The sequence below is a fragment of the Alligator mississippiensis genome, chromosome 1, assembly GCF_030867095.1.
Source record: "Alligator mississippiensis isolate rAllMis1 chromosome 1, rAllMis1, whole genome shotgun sequence".
Classification (NCBI taxonomy): Eukaryota; Metazoa; Chordata; order Crocodylia; family Alligatoridae; genus Alligator; species Alligator mississippiensis.
In genome coordinates this window covers 268,666,133-268,674,336 of record NC_081824.1, presented here as the reverse complement: position 1 = coordinate 268,674,336, position 8,204 = coordinate 268,666,133, and positions in this window count along the sequence as shown.

The window sequence follows — 8,204 nt, the reverse complement described above, 5'->3', positions numbered from 1 at the left end:
ATACATATGTATGCACACCACCACCCCACGCTTAAAAAAATAATTCAGTGATCTGAGGAAGGGCCCTGTACGCTACAAGAAGAGGCCACAGACAGCAACGGACCTCCCCCTTTTCCCTGCCAGTATGATGCTCAGCCCAAGAAACACAATGTGAGCCTCCAGGGCTACTAGTTTCTTTACTGCTTGGGCCTCAATGATCTTGGCTGCCCCAAGATTAAAAAAAAGAAAATAAATAGATTTTGACTGCACCTAGTTCCCCTTCATCAGAGACACTCTGAGTGCTCCAATTGAAGGATGGGCCTAAAATCTGGGGCTCGGCATGGCCTGCTGAAACCCAAAGGGGTTTTGGCATGCCATGCCAAGCCCTGCATCTCAGCACCCCAGAGTCAAGGCATGGGTAAGGTGCACTCTGGAACCCAATGGCACTTGGCATTACTGGGGCCAAAAATAATTTTTGTGAAGGTCCCTGGGGCTGTTCTGGCTGGCTGATGGGCTAAGTTACACAACTAGTGTTAAACTCAACCATTAGGGTTCCCACATCTCACACAGGATGCTATACCACAGAACAGGGTGTGCAGCATGGGTCTGTAAAGCCTGACTTCCCAAAACACTATCAAACCCCACCCTCTCTGCATACCCCTATAGAGGAAAGTGGCAAAAAAAAACAACATTTAACTGCCCTGTGAAAAAGCCCTGTGCCCAGCTGGAAGAGTGCACAGGTGGCCACAGATTCCCGTTTTACTGGTCAGCCTCATGCTCAGCCCTGAACAGTTTATGCAAGCCTGCACAGGGGCTGGCTTCTTCTAAGGGATCAAATGGTCTCAGCCACCCCAAAATGAAAAAAAGAGAAAAAAAAACATTTTAGCCAGGCTGAGATGCACTACAGTCTTGTGCACTACAGAACAGAGGCAGCCCAGTGGGCCTGAAAAGCCTGACTTCCCAAACCACACCCCAGCTAGAAGAGGGGACTTTGGGCATAAGATGCCAGACCCTCTGCAGGCTTGTATAGTATGATGGGGGCTGAGCTTGAGGTTGGCCTGTAGAACAGGGGAATTTGTGGCTGCTTGTGGCCTCTTCTGGCTGGGCACAGGGCCCTTAATTTTTTTTTTTTTTTTTTTTTTTTTTTTTTTGCTGCTGCTTCTTTTATAGGTGAGGTGCGGGGGCTGGGGATTCATAGTGGTTTGGGAAGTCAGGCTTAACAGGCCCATGCTTCAGCTCATGTTCTGTGCCCCGGAGCCTGGTGTGATTTCTAGGTTAGCTGTCTACTTTAGGCCTTGAGCCCCCTATAATAGCCCCTGGGTGCTGCAACCATTTTATTTTGCCCCCACCCCCATACATGCCAAATGCAGTTAGGCTCCAGAGCATGTCTGAGCAGTGCCATGGCTCCATGGTGCAAAGATTCAGGGCTTGGTGTGGCATGCCCAAACCCTTCGAAGTTTGGGCATGCTATGTCAAACCCCAGATTCTGGGCCCCTGCCTCAGGCAGAGCCCTGCCAGTGTATGAGGAGGAGTGTCTCAGCTCAGCCATTTTTTTTTTTCATTTTTTTTCCTTTTTGGGTGGGCAAGACTATTCGGGCCCTCAGTCATAAGAAGCCAGCCCCCCTGCAGGCTTGCATAGTTAGTTGTAGGCCGAGCATGAGGCTGGCCAGTAAAACGGGAATTTTGGCTCTTCCAGTTGGCCACAGGGCCCTGTCACAGGGCACTTAATTTTTTTTTTGCCTGCTGGCTTCTTCTATACAGGGGTGCAGGGTGTGGGGGGAAATTGGTAGTGTTTGGGAAGTCAGGCTTTATAAGGCCCTGGTTTACCCTCTGTTGTGTGGTGTGGAGGCCTGTGTGATGAACTTGGAAGCCTAGGAGTGTGATTTCAGGTTTAGTTGTGTATCTTACGCCTTTAGCACTCAACAGTAACCCCTGAGAGCTGCAACAATGTGGGGGTTTTTCCCCTCCCCAATGTATGGCAAGTGCAGTTGGGCTCCAGAGCATACCTGACCAGTACCATGCTTCTGGGGTGCAAAAATGCAGGGGTTGATGTGGCACCACACCACGCCAAGCCCCAGATTCTGGGCCTTTGCCTCAGTTAGAGCCCTGGCAGTGTCTCAGGAGGGGCATCTCAGCCTGGTCAAGATGTTTTGGGTCTTTTCTTATTTCATTGTGGGGTGGCTGAGACCATTTGGGCCCTTGGGCATAAGAAACCAGCCACTCTGCATGCTTGCATAGTATATTGTGGACTCAGCAGGAGGCTGGCCACTAAAATGGGGGAATTTATGGTTGCCTGTGGCCTTGGGCTGGTTGGGAGATAGAGGAATCCATCCTTCAGCCTAGCCTGTTGTCCCATGAGGTCTGCTGCTTGCCTGGAGTCCAGATCCAAGATGTCACAGGTTTACTCAGACTTGTCCAGCTCTCTAAACCCACTGCTGCTCTTCTATTTGGGTACCAATGATTCTGCCAGGGATTACTCTGAGCAGATCAAAAATAGCTACTAGGTTCTGGGTACAAGGGTGAAGGCTGTGTGGGTATCTGTGATCTTCTGCTCAATCCTTCTACCACTTAAGGAGTCTGAGAGGGAAAGCAGACCAACTGAGGTGCTATGTGGCTTTGGGGTTATGTGTAGTGCCTGGATGGCAGAAGGGCATGAGTCTAGGCCTCTCCTTGGCCCCGTCCATTTGATAAAAAGCCCCTTCCAAGGTTTTTTCTGCCTCCCAGAGCCCCCACCCACTGCAAGCATAGCTAGGATGGGCTTGTCCCAGGGCTCCTCAGCTATGTCCCCAATTTTTTTTTTAATTTGGGAGCAGCTGAGATGGCTTGGCACCTACTACAGAATGCATCCAAGACAGAAGGCTGACCTGGCTTTTTTGGGGGAGCTCATGGTCTGAGGATCACAAAATATAGATGGCTTATTTCTGGTATTTGTGTGTTTGACTTATGCTTCTTTTGTAGTGACTCCACTCAGGAAACAGGGGTCTTACCAGGATTTGTGCTCACAGCTCTGTGTTGGGGATTTTGTTTCAAGTTTGGCTGGTTTCACTGAGGGGTGGAACCAACCAAGCCCCTTCCCCTACCTCCTCCCCACTATGCAGCCCCCGCACTATGACCAAAGGGAGCAGTGAACAGAGGGGAAGCAAACAGCGAGGGAGTTGGCTTCAGGTGGGAAAAGGAAGCTCTTGGGAGTGGGGAGAAATTCATTATATACACTGATGTGTGGTTTTTCATTTTCTTTTTTCTGCCCTTGTTTTGTTTTTGTTTTGTTTCTTTAACCTATGTGGCTTCCAGGGAGTATAGGATGCATAAATGGATCAGCAGTTGTTGCTAACAGAGGATGTGTCATGGACATGTTCCACTCGTTCGTCTACACCAGGTACAAGTTGGTGTCCATCTTGGAGGCAAAGCTTGAAGGTATGGAAGCACAAGTATCCATGCTGCATGGTATCACAGTAAGTGGAGTCTTCTTGGATAGGATTCCTAAGGATATTTGCCTAGAGAGGCCAAAGGGAAAAGAAGAAAACAGTAGCACATGATGACTAGAAGGAAGGTCCCCAAAATTCAGTAGGAACTGACTGAAATCAGTAACCACTTTCAAGCAATCTGCGGTAGTACAGCTAGGGAAGTGAGGGCCTCAGCAGGCAAAAAATAGAAGACCCAGCAGCCTAGAGAGCAGAAAACACAGAGCCTTTGGGATGGGGTTTCTACAACCCTTGCACCAAGATGGAAGAGGAGAGTGGAGGTGGTTTGAGACTGCCTTCGACAGGGACAGAAGCTTCAGTTTGCCACCCAGATTTAGGGTCCCTGGGAAGTGTGCTGTTTTCCTGGATATTCAGGATGTCACAGGAAAATTGCCAAATCTTTTCCTCAGACCCTACCCTACCCTTTTCTGCTCATCCCTGTGAGTACCAATGATATTGCCAGCAATTACATTGGGCAGATCAAAGGAAACTGAGGCTCTTGGCAGCAGGATTAAGAAGCTTGTAGCACAAGTGGTGTCATCATTAGTCCTTCCAGTGGAAGGTAAGGGTCCAGATACAGATCATCGTATTATGGAGGAAAATACATGGCTGAGACAGTGATGTCAATGTGAAGGTCTCTGATCCTTTGACAAGGAGTAGCTGTTCTGTGGAGCAGACCTGCTGTCAAGAAACATTTCTCCAGAAATGGAAAAAGCACCTTTGGGCACTGTCTGGTCAACCTAGTAATGAAGGCTTTAGGCTAGGTTCCACAGAGGTTGATAAACAAAACCTTCCAGTAACACAGCAAATTACCCAGAAGGTATAAGACTGGAAGAAGCAACTCAACTCAGGAGGGTCCGAGAGTTACAGGAGACCAACAAAGTATACAAAAGGAAAACAAGTAGGTCAGTATGCAAAATAATGTCCAGCATATGTATACAAATGCAAGAAGTATGGAGAACAAAAAGACAAGCAAGGAATTACAGCTTGTGAAAAGACCTATTATCTGATGAGTACCACAGAGACTTGCTTGTACAGCTTTTATGACTGGAAATCAGTATTGCAGCCAACACTGTGTTTCAGAAGGACAGGGTTAGGAGAAATTTGCTGGCTTCACCTTCTATGACAATTTTTTTTATGAGCACACATGCACATGTGTGTATGTATGTGCACACGCACGCACACACACACACACACCACAACCCCACATTCCCTGATTCTGGAGGACAAAGATGTTTGGAATGTATTTGGTAGAAGATTAAAGGTCAGAGATATACCACTGATATAATGGTAGGGATTTATTATAGACTACTAAGGAAGAAGAGTTGGATGAGGCACTCCTGAAAGAGGCCACAACATTTATCCAACGCTTATGAGACGGTAATGATGGGAGATTTCAGTTTTCTGGACATCTGCTGGAAGAATAATATGGCCAAACATAAAATGTTGAGAAAATTCCTAAACTTGTGTGATAGACAACTTTTTGTTCCAGAAAATTGAGGATACAGCTAGGGGATCATCTATCTTAGATCTTGTCTTCACATCTAGGGAAAAAGGTAGAGGCTGTGAAGGTGATGGGGAAACTTGGGAGGAAGCGATCATGATATGGTAGGATTCATGAACATAAGATGGGGGAAAGCATAAGACATGGATTTCAAAAAGGAAGATTCAAACCAGTTCAAGGAGATAGCAGGCATGGTGCCAAGGGAAGACAGACTGAAGGATAAAGGTGCCCAGGAGGGCTGGAAGCTTCTAACGGAAACAGTATTGGAAGCCCAACAAGAAGGTGTTCTGACATGATGGAAGCACAAAAGGAACAGCACAACATCAGGGTGGGTGCACAAGGAGCTTCTATGATGTCTCAAATGCAAAAGGAAAGCATACAGGCAATGGAAAGATGGACAGGTGAAGAAGAAAGCATACTAGAAAACAGTAGGGGAAGAATCAAGAGGGCAAAAGTAAACTTCCTTGCCAGAGGAACCTCAGTTTTCAAAGATGAAAGGTAGAGATTTCATTAATGTGTTGGGCAGAAAAGAAGGACCAAGAAAGCTGTGGGTCCACTTCTTTTGTATGGCATCAGATATCAACTTCCAAATCTATGAGCCATTGTCTGGCATTATCGCTCAATGTGTGGATTCCATCTACCCTATCTGGGAATTTGTAAAGATTGCAGCTTTCAGTTAAGCTCTGTGCTGCTTGTTGGACTCTGCATTCACACAGGGAGCTAAGATGTTAATCTGTATATGGACGTTTTGAAGCATCCACATACAGATCTCAGTCTGTTCAGGTCGACTCATCTTTGTCAAAGTCATGTCCAATGGAGGATTCATTTGGTGTTGGTATAAAATACTGTAGGAATAGGTCTGACCTTTCCCAGTGAAGGCACTGGCCGACATCATTGCAGAGCCACTGGCGGGAATATTTGAACACTCGTGGCGCACGGGCCAAGTCCCGGAGGACTGGAAAAGGGCCAACGTGGTCCCCATTTTCAAAAAGGGGGGGAAGGAGGACCCGGGCAACTATAGGCCAGTCAGTCTCACCTCCATCCTTGGCAAAGTCTTTGAAAAAATTATCAAGGCTCACATTTGTGAGAGCCCGGCAGGACAAATTATGCTGAGGGGAAATCAGCATGGGTTCGTGGCAGGCAGATCGTGCCTGACCAATCTAGTTTCTTTTTATGACCAGGTTACGAAACGCCTGGACACAGGAGGAGGGGTGGATGTCGTATACTTAGAATTCAGGAAGGCCTTCGATACGGTATCCCACCCCATACTGGTGAACAAGCTAAGAGGCTGTGACGTGGATGACTACACAGTCCGGTGGGTGGCGAATTGGCTGGAGGGTCGCACCCAGAGAGTCGTGGTGGATGGGTCGGTTTCGACCTGGAAGGGTGTGGGCAGTGGGGTCCCGCAGGGTTCGGTCCTTGGACCGATACTCTTTAATGTCTTCATCAGTGACTTGGACGAGGGAGTCAAATGTACTCTGTCCAAGTTTGCAGATGACACAAAGCTATGGTGAGATGTAGACACGCCGGAGGGCAGGGAACAGCTGCAAGCAGATCTGGACAGGTTGGACAAGTGGGCAGAAAACAACAGAATGCAGTTCAACAAGGAGAAATGCAAAGTGCTGCACCTAGGGAGGAAAAATGTCCAGCACACCTACAGCCTAGGGAATGACCTGCTGGGTGGCACGGAAGTGGAAAGGGATCTTGGAGTCCTAGTGGACTCTAAGATGAACATGAGCCGGCAGTGTGATGAAGCCATCAAAAAAGCCAATGGCACTTTATCGTGCATCAGCAGATGCATGACGAATAGGTCCAAGGAGGTGATACTTCCCCTCTATCGGGCGCTGGTCAGACCGCAGTTGGAGTACTGCGTGCAATCTGGGCGCCGCAATTCAAGAGGGATGCGGATAACCTGGAGAGGGTCCAGAGAGGGGCCACTCTTATGGTCAAGGGCCTGCAGACCAAGCCCTACGACGAGAGACTAGAGAAACTGGATCTTTTCAGCCTCCGCAAGAGAAGGTTGAGAGGTGACCTTGTGGCCGCCTATAAGTTCATCACAGGGGCACAGAAGGGTATTGGTGAGTATTTATTCACCAAGGCGCCCCCGGGGGTTACAAGAAATAATGGCCACAAGCTAGCAGAGAGCAGATTTAGATTGGACATTAGGAAGAACTTCTTCACAGTTAGAGTGGCCAAGGTCTGGAACGGGCTCCCAAGGGAGGTGGTGCTCTCCCCTACCCTGGGGGTCTTCAAGAGGAGGTTAGATGAGCATCTAGCTGGGGTCATCTAGACCCAGCACTCTTTCCTGCTTATGCAGGGGGTCGGACTCGATGATCTATTGAGGTCCCTTCCAACCCTAGCATCTATGAATCTATGAATCAATGGTCATATTACACCACTGCTGCCCATGCAGGTCCTTACTGACCACAAGAATGTAGGATATCTCCTCTGGGAGGGTCTTAACCAGTGACAGGCCTGCTATTAACAGTCTCTGTTATTTTTCTAGGTTTGATTTTATAATTGCTTATAGACCAGGAATTTGCAATAGCAAGGATGACACCCTACCTAGAAAGGAGGAATATACAGATGCTACCTCACAGAATCCATTCAAGACTCTGGACCCCCAACAAACTTTATATATGGTACAAAGAAAAGGAACTTACTGGAGCTCTTCCCTCAACCATCTTCCCTTGACCAAGACCCTCCCCCCATCCTTTCTGGCTATATTTGTACCCAGTTTACTGAATTTAAGTCCTTAACCTGACCATTAAGCTGGGGGTACTATTCATTTTCCAGAAGTACAGCCTTGTTTAGAGGTGTTCAAACTTGGCCATGACACCAGTAGTTGGTTGCTTTGGCCATGCCAAGGCTAAGAAACTCCTCACCCACAATTTTTGGTGGCCCAAGAAGCACTCAGACATCAACTCCTGTAAAACTTTTTTTTACACCAAGACCTATTGAACCAACTTCTTTGGGTCCCTGCCTTCTCCTCCTTGGGCTTGAGCTACAATATCCCTGGACTTCATCACTGAAGTTCCCTACTCCCAACAGTACTCCTCAATCCTAGTGGTGGTAGGCAGGTAGATAGATTCACTCACCTATTTCATCCCCTGTTGTGATGTGTCCACTGCCTGAGAAACAGCCCAGCTATTCCTCAGAAACATATTCTGGCTCCATGGCAAAAGTAGGCAAAATAGGGCTCACAGGCAGTGTCTGGCCCATCAATTGATTGAATTCATCCTGCAGCTGCCCCTGCAGTG